Genomic DNA, 8295 nt, shown 5'->3' with positions numbered 1-8295 from the left:
CGTCAGTTTAAGGATAGCTTCAGAGATCTGCCCAGGTTACCTGCTGTTCTAACCACCAGGGAGTCTTCTGCACATGGTTTGTTCTAGGGAAATCATCTCCGTTTTCCGTTGCACTACCGTCTGATTTATTATGAATTGCAGAGAAAAGCTTGCCCTAAGAAACTGATGGGTAAGGCCTAAAATGTCCTTATAAAATCTATTAATAAATCGGAGGGCCAGGCGAAATGGCTCACGCCTGTAACCCTAACACTTTGGGAGGCCAAGACAAGAGGATCACTTGAAACCAGGAGTTCAAGGCTAGCCTAGGAAACACAGTGAGATCACATCTCTACAAAAAATGGTGGCACACCCTTGTAGTCCCAGCAACTCAGGAGGCTGAGGTAGACGGAGAGCTTGAGGCTGTGGTGAGCTGTACTCCAGCCTGGGCAACAAAGTGGGACCCCCATCTCTAAAACAAAATAAAATCTAAATCTAATTGATACGTGAAGCCAAAATATATCAGTGGTTCTTAAACATTTTAAGTACAAAGATTCCTTGTAGAATCTCAAAAAAGAATTTTGTCAACGTGCCTCCACAAGACGATGATGTGCTTTTAAGTATCACTTTTATGAAAAGACATCATGATTAAAAATATATATAACACTCTTAAATCGCATTTTACTAATTACATCAGCACCAAAATAAATTGAGAAATAGTAAAATTATATGTGCACCACCTACTAAGATCAGACTACAGTCAATGTGTGGAAAGCATGCAGGTTTGATATTCCCATACAATGCATTCCTGACTAAATCAAAAATGCCAACAATATAAAATCCCTAAGCACTGAAGATGGAGTAGATGCTTAGCAGTTACAGGCAAGAGCAAAGATGAGCGATGACTTGTTCTCAGGTTCATTCTTGCTGGAAAGTTTTCAGCATCAAACAGACTTTGCTGTATCCTAATTGATGCATTTTTAACCTGAAAGCAATGAGGGAAAGTAGGTCTTCTGTCTACATTTTACAAATGAAAAAATAAGACTCAGAGAAGCTGAGGGATTTATCCAAACACAGCTTCACAACAGCAAAGAACTGAGCCATAATCTGTGTAAACCCAGAGCCCATGTCCCATAGCACGTAGCCTGTGTAGTGGAAGACAGGTTCCCCTACTTGATGTGTTATCTAGTGTGGTTCGTTGTGCTGCGTATCTCCTGCTTGTCCCTCCAGAGCACCACTCTTCTCTACCTCACTTTCTGTCCTCGCTCCCTTGCCCTCCTCTTTCAGGGAGAGTGGCCAAAAAAAGACATTTCAAGGAGATACAAAAGGGATGGAGTAGTCTCATTTACCCACCTGGCTCCCTGACCTCAAAGCTTTTCTCCTGAAGGCCACAGCTTCTGTGGACTGACCCTTCCCACACCTCCTTTCTTCACATTCCGGAACTGCTCCCTATCTAGCTACGCTATCACAATGCTACTTCCTTTCTCACTGTAGGATCTGCTAAAACAAAAAGTGAGGCTGGGTGCAGTGGTTCATGCCTATAAATCCAGCACTTTGGGAGGCTAAGGCAAGAGGGTGGCTTGAGGCTAGCAGTTCAAGACCAGCCTGGGAAACATAGTGAGACCCACCCCCCAATCTCTGGTCTAACACACATACACACACACACAAATTAAATTTTAAAAGTGTTTTAATTTTAAAACAATTTTAGTAGTGAAATATTGTTTCACTATTAAATTTCACAATTTTAGTAGTAAAATTATTGTAATGAAATATTGTTTCACTACTATTTCACAATTTTAGTAGTGAAATTATTGTTGTGAAATATTTACATGGAATATGTATATATTCATTTTATAGAACTGTAGATCCCATGGAACTGGGAACTCTTTACTCTTCCAACAAAATATTTATTTAGCCACAAATAGAAGACCAGTGATTCAGCCTACACACACACACACAGACACGCGAAACAAGAAAACACTGGTAAGGCTGGGGGCAGGGTGGGGGGAAGAAATCTAAAAAATTAAAAATTTACTGAGAAGGACCACTAATTAGAATCAGAATAATTACTGCTTTAAAGCAGTTAAGAATAGAGCACAACGAACCCAGAGAAGAACTAGATACAATTCAGAGTGGAGCTAACAGAGCAGATGGTATCTGAGCCAAGACTGATAGAGTAACATTAATAAGGGCATTCACTGCTGATTATTATCTCCTAACTGCAATGCATTTCGTATAAGTTATTTATACTTTTCACATCAATCATGGAAAATAATAATTATTATTCCTTTTGGAGTTAAGGAAGTGGTGTAAGAAGATAAATTAACAGACCAACACCAAACAGCTCACATTCAGTGACTCAGGAGTGCCCATGTTTCCCCAAGAGAGGTCTGTCTGCTCAGCAGGCAGACCCAGTAGAGAGTACCCTTCCAAGAAGTGACAGTGAGACATGAAAGGTCACGGTGTGTCTCTGAGAAAAGCAGAAACCAGTATGTAGACCAAGTAGAAAAAGCCAAGGAAAAGGCAAGGATTTCCTCTTAAGAGAACAAGAAGCATAAACAGAGCAGGACTGTGGGAAGCCATGGGAAATGGGCAGAATACCATGCTTAGAACAGGAAAGAGAGAAGGAATGCTGGTGGTCTGGGTAAATGTAGAAGTAGATGAAAGGGAAGCGGAGGAAAAAACAGGATGTATTAGTCAGGGTTCTCCAGAGGGACAGAACCAATAGGATACACGTATATGTAAAAGTAAGTTTATTAGAGAATTGGCTCACACGATTGCAAGGCAAAGGCCCACAGTAGGCTTTCTGCAAGCTAGGGAAAGAGAGAAGCTGGTTTAGACCAAGTCCAAAAGCCTCAAAACCAGGGAAGCCCGCAGCGCAGCCTTCAGTCTGAGCCAGAGGGCCTGAGAGCCCCAGGGAAGCCACTGGTAAAAGTGTCAGAGTCCAAAGGCGGAAGAACCTGGAGTCTGATGTCCAAGGGCAGGAGGAATGGAAGCAAGTGTCCTACACAGGAAGAAGAAATAGAGAGAGCCAGAAGCCTCGGCTAGCAAGGTTATCATATCTTCCTCTGCCTGCTTTGTTCTAGCTGATCTGGCAGCTGATTGGCTGGTGCCCACCCACCTTGACGGTGGGTCTTTCTTCCCAGTCCACCAACTCACAGGTCACTCTCCTCTAGCAACACCCTTACAAACATACTCAGGAACAATACTCTAGGCAGTTCTCAATCCAATCAAGTTGACACCTAATGTTAACCATCATTCAAGATTTATAAGCTAAGTATGTCAATGATGCTAAATAAGTGTTGTGGAATAAAAAACAGCAGAGAGGAGAAAAGGAATGCAGAGGAGGGTTTACAAGGTTTAGAAGAATTCATACTTATTTTCCATTACAAAAACAGGAGGCTCATCTTCTGCAGGTACTGAAGGGTTTGGGATGTTCTGAGGGTGAGCTTGAAAATAACAGACTTATGTCAGAGCTAATAATGGAAAAAAGAAAAGATGAGTGAGCATCATGGTGGTCCAGCAAAGGAGGAAAACCCAACTATGAATGTGGACTGGTGCTGTCAGGAAGGGCAGAGCCTCCAACAACATGGGGCAGTCCGAGAGGCGGAGTCAAGACGTGGAGAGGATAGATCCAGGCTCTGCGTTTGGCACAGTGTGTGTATAAGAAGGATAAGAGGGCTCAGGGAGCACAGGTGCAGTGAGTGTGCCTCCGCAGGGACACGCTTTTGGCATGTTCTGTTATTGCTCAAAAATATGCAGCGCCCCTCCCTGGGGGAGGATTATACTATAGCCCATTGATATCTATGTAGCCAGGTGACTTGCTATTGCCAATGAAACGTGAGCAGAAGGGACAGGTGTCACTTGTGAGCAGAAATTTTAAGAACCATGATGTAACTCAATACTAGCTCTTTTTCCTCTGCCAGTCTTCCAGGTAGGAGCAACTCCACCAACCAAGGGCCCAGAATGAGAATTCTATAGAGAAGGGTCACAGCCTACCCATGATCAATATGTAGCTGGAGTGAGCAAACAAACTTTTCTGGTCGTAAGTGTCTGAGACTTGGGAGTCATTTGTAACCACAGAATAACCCAATCTAAACTGGCTAACAGAGCTTCAATATTTCAAGTTGAAAGGGAAACAAGTAAAACCAGAAGTGACCTAATTTGTTGAAAGCGTAACAGGGGCTGATGATTAGAGGCATGGTTGCAGGCTAGAGAAGTATGGGAGTGAAGGGGACAGATGAACTGGACATTTTCATGAGCGATGAATGTATAATTTTACAGTGTTAAATAAAACAGTGAATGTAAGATTATCTAGCCCAGGTCCCTGAACACAACGTGTATTAAATCGACAAAAGCCTTCCTCATGCAGGATTCCTGTAAGCATTTCCAGGTTGTGCCCTGTCTAGCCATAGATACGCCCTGTCCAGTCATAGATACCGTTTAGATTCTGAACTAGGAATCAGGATCCCTGGAGTAACAAGCCCCCAGAAAATCACAGTAAAATTGTGAGTCCAGAAGCTTGACAAACATCCACCTTCATCGTCTTCCAAATGTATCTCTTACTTCCCTCCCCCTAGTTCATTACATCCCAGGCATATTGATCTCTTTGCTGTTCTTGAACACAACAAGCAGAGGTGAACAGGGTTTTTAGTAGCTGAAAGTTAGGCTTCTTGTAGCAGGAGACCAGACTAATCCCTTTTTCTTCGTGTGGAGGCTTTGATTAGGATTGTCAGAGGAAAAAGGGTTTAATTGTTTCATTAAACTAACAATATGTTTTGAGCATCTCTTGTGTTCTGGGGCATGGAACTTATTACATTTATGGTGCAGAGGAACAGGAGAAGTCAACAAGATACATAAATTACATATATAAATGAAGATAAGTGCTATGGAGAAAAACAGAGTAGAGGAGAAAATATCATGATGGGGTCTGGGCATTGCATTACGTAATATCATCCTGTATAGTCTGCTATAATTCAAGTAGTCTGCTATTATTCTCATTGAATAAAATGTTACGAACATCTCTCTGGGATGAAACAAAAACATTCTGCATTGCTATAGTGAAAGGTCCACAGAAGAGAATCATCTAGTCATTCCTGGGGCTTGTTAGATATGACCAACCCATCCATTGCATCTCAGTCATAACTACTCTAAATAGCACCCACAAAAGGGGGAAAAGGCTTGCTGGAATCCAGCCATCAGCACATCCTTGCAGCAGCTGAAGACTCATTTCACTTTTGCCCTAACTTGGCCATCATGACAGCATCCAGCCCAATACTTCAAAGCTAGGTTCGTAACCCCATAATGGGAACCAGTGTTTCCTAGGAGGTACCAAAGGGTTTCAGTGACTGCAGATACAAATGATGCTCACTGCTATATCTGCAGTGCAGAAAGCTGACAGCAAAAGTGATTAGATATCAAGGCTGCTTCTATGACCTGGATGCTTCCTTTAAGAAACGGGCACCTGGTGTAGGCTATATGCAGACTGTCCAGATCACTGTGGCAGACTTTAAAATAACAATGTTATTCTACTGCTTATTGAGGGCATTTTGGGTCACCTTTTCAAGGTGATTTATATTTGTCTACTGCTAAGTAACTGTCTGGCTTAGAAGCCAAACTCACAGTGTACGGCAGGGTTAGCCCCGTTCTCAGGAAATCCTTCAGAACAAGCATGTCTCAGCCATCAGGCCCCAGTATAGACAGAAAAATGCATCTCCCCACTGCATTTGGCTGTGATACAGAACATCTGGTAACAGGACAAAGGTGAGGAGGACTGAGAGGAAATTATCAGAGCAAGCAAATAACAGTCTGAAATTCGGAATAATAATACATACATAATATGTAGAGGAATTGGTGTAGTTGTTGAATGTGGCCCCTAAAAATATATACATAGGTCCCAGAATCTGTGAATGTGACTTTATTTGGAAAAAAGCATTTTTGCAGATGTAATTAAGTGAAGAACTTTAGGATGAGACCACCCTGGATTATCCAGGTAGGCCTTAAATCCAAGGATAAGTGTTCTTAAAGAGACACACAGAAGGGAAACAGAGAAGGCCACATGAAGGCAGAGATTGCAGTCATGCAATCACAAATCGAGGAACATTTGGAGCCAGCAGAAGATGGAAAAGGCAAGGAAGGGATCTTCCCTAGAGGCTTCTTAGGAAGTGTGGTTCTGCTGACACCCTGATGAGCGACTTCTGGTCTCCAGAACTTCAAGAAAATAAATTTCTGTTGTTTTAAGCTACCCAGTTTGTCATTATTTATTACAGCAGTCCCAGGAAACTAATACACTTGATGACTATCTTTAGCTTGACCCTGCCTTTGATGCCTCCCACCAAGACAAGAAGCCCAGGCAGCAGCACCATTGCCAATCCTAAGTGCCTCTGCAATTGTCATGGCCTCCATTTCAGATGTGCTCCCTGCCGTATTTAAACTAGGGGATCTCTTGCACCTCCATCTGCCCAACAACCACCCAGGCTGGAGCAAAATACATAATCATTAAAGAGAATCTTTAAATCTTTCTAAAGAGATTCTTCATGGACTATTCAGCCAATTAGCCTCCAACCTTCCATTCTAATAGATGCCCGCACTTTGTAAGACACCATTTAAAACTGTCCATGCAATTACCAGATGCCCTTCTGAAACATCCCTCCAGACACATTGGCTCTCTTACCAGCTCAGACTCCATGGAAATGGGCTACAGTGAATCAGTAAATCACTGTTTTTCTCTTACAGAATAGCCATTTCCCTGAAAGTTATAATTTCCTCCTCAACCTTTTTCTCAGGTTTCTGCTGCTCTTGACACAGTTCAGAGCCAAGCACAATACCTGGCACATAGGAGGCACCCAATAAATGCTGGTCAACTTAATAACTAGAGGCCAGGCAGCTTAGGAATACCCCGGAGAATAACCTAGAACCCACAAAACATCAGGGGGTGCTCTAAACACTTTCCCACTGGCCCTGCTACTACTGGCCTCCTAATACATTTCACCACTCTCTTTAGCTTGACCCTATTTTTGATGCCTGTCACCTAGTGATGGTTGAAGCCTATTCTGGCCTCCCCACAATGGGCACGTGGAGCTTGCTTTGGGCAAACTCTTCCTGCCAAGGAGAGAGGATTTCACCAGGTGAACAAGCAAAACTTCAAGCTAGCTTCTACCTTCTGGCTAGCATTCTGTCACCTGTCTCTTGTCTGTTTTGGCCTCCCTGGTACCATGCATTGGGTTCACACACCCAGAACTCTTATCTCTTAGTGTTTAAATCAGCTTCTCCACCTAATGTTAGGCTCATAAGCTCTCATGCTGTGTTTTGGGAGTGTGATAGTAAGAAACATATACTTGGTCTTTGTCTTTGGTTTCCAACACAGAGCTTTTAAAAAATAGTAATTTTTAAGAGACAGGGTCTCACCAGTGGCATGGTCATAGTTCACTGCAGCCTTGAACTCCTGGGCCCAAGTGATCCTCCCACTACTCCAAGTATCCTGAGTAGCTGGAATGACAGATGCTTGCTACCATGCTGACTTCTGACAGAGTTCTAAGGCCCTTGGAATTTCCTGAGTGCCAGGGATGATAGGAGCATTTTTGTTGTTCACAGCAAGCTCCTTTCAACCATATCTCCATTTATGTTAACAACATGACTCTTGGAGGATAAGGGCTGGTTGTCCTAGGAACCAACAAAGTGATTAGAGGGTTGGAAATTTCTGCCCCACCTCTCGACCTTCTGGGAGGGGACAAGGGCTGGAGATTGAGTTAATCAACAATGGCCAGTGATTTAATCAATCATGCCTATGTAATGAAACCTTCCAAAAATGCCTAAATGATGGGACTCAAAATGCTTCTGGATTGGTGAACACAGCCAGGGGCTTGGAGGGTGGTGCACCCTGAGAGGGCACAGAAGCTCTGTGTACCCCCATACCTTACACTATGCACCTTTTCCATTTGCCTGTTCCTGAGTCATAGCCTTTAAAATAAATTGGTAATAGTAGGTAAAGTGTCTTCCTGAGTTCTGTGAGCTGTTCTAGCAAATTATCAAATATGAAGAGGAAATCCTGGGATTCCCCAACTTATAACCAATCAGTCAGAAGTATGGGAGGCCTGGGACTTAGGATTCATTTTTGAAGTGAGGGAAGTCTTGTGGGACTGAGCCCTTAACCTGCAGGGTTCATGCTTACTCCAGGTAGACGATTAGAACTGAATTGAATTTTTGAACACCAAGTTGGAGTCCAGAGAGTTCAGGAAGAGAGGATCTGGGCTATGGTATCATACAGATCAAACGTGGGAACCTCAGCTACATTACCTTTAAGCTGTAGGACCTTGAGCA

This window comes from Callithrix jacchus, chromosome 11 (genome assembly GCF_049354715.1).
Source record: "Callithrix jacchus isolate 240 chromosome 11, calJac240_pri, whole genome shotgun sequence".
NCBI lineage: Eukaryota > Metazoa > Chordata > Mammalia > Primates > Cebidae > Callithrix > Callithrix jacchus.
The sequence above is the reverse complement of the archived record's forward strand: the minus strand, read 5'-3'. Positions refer to the sequence as shown.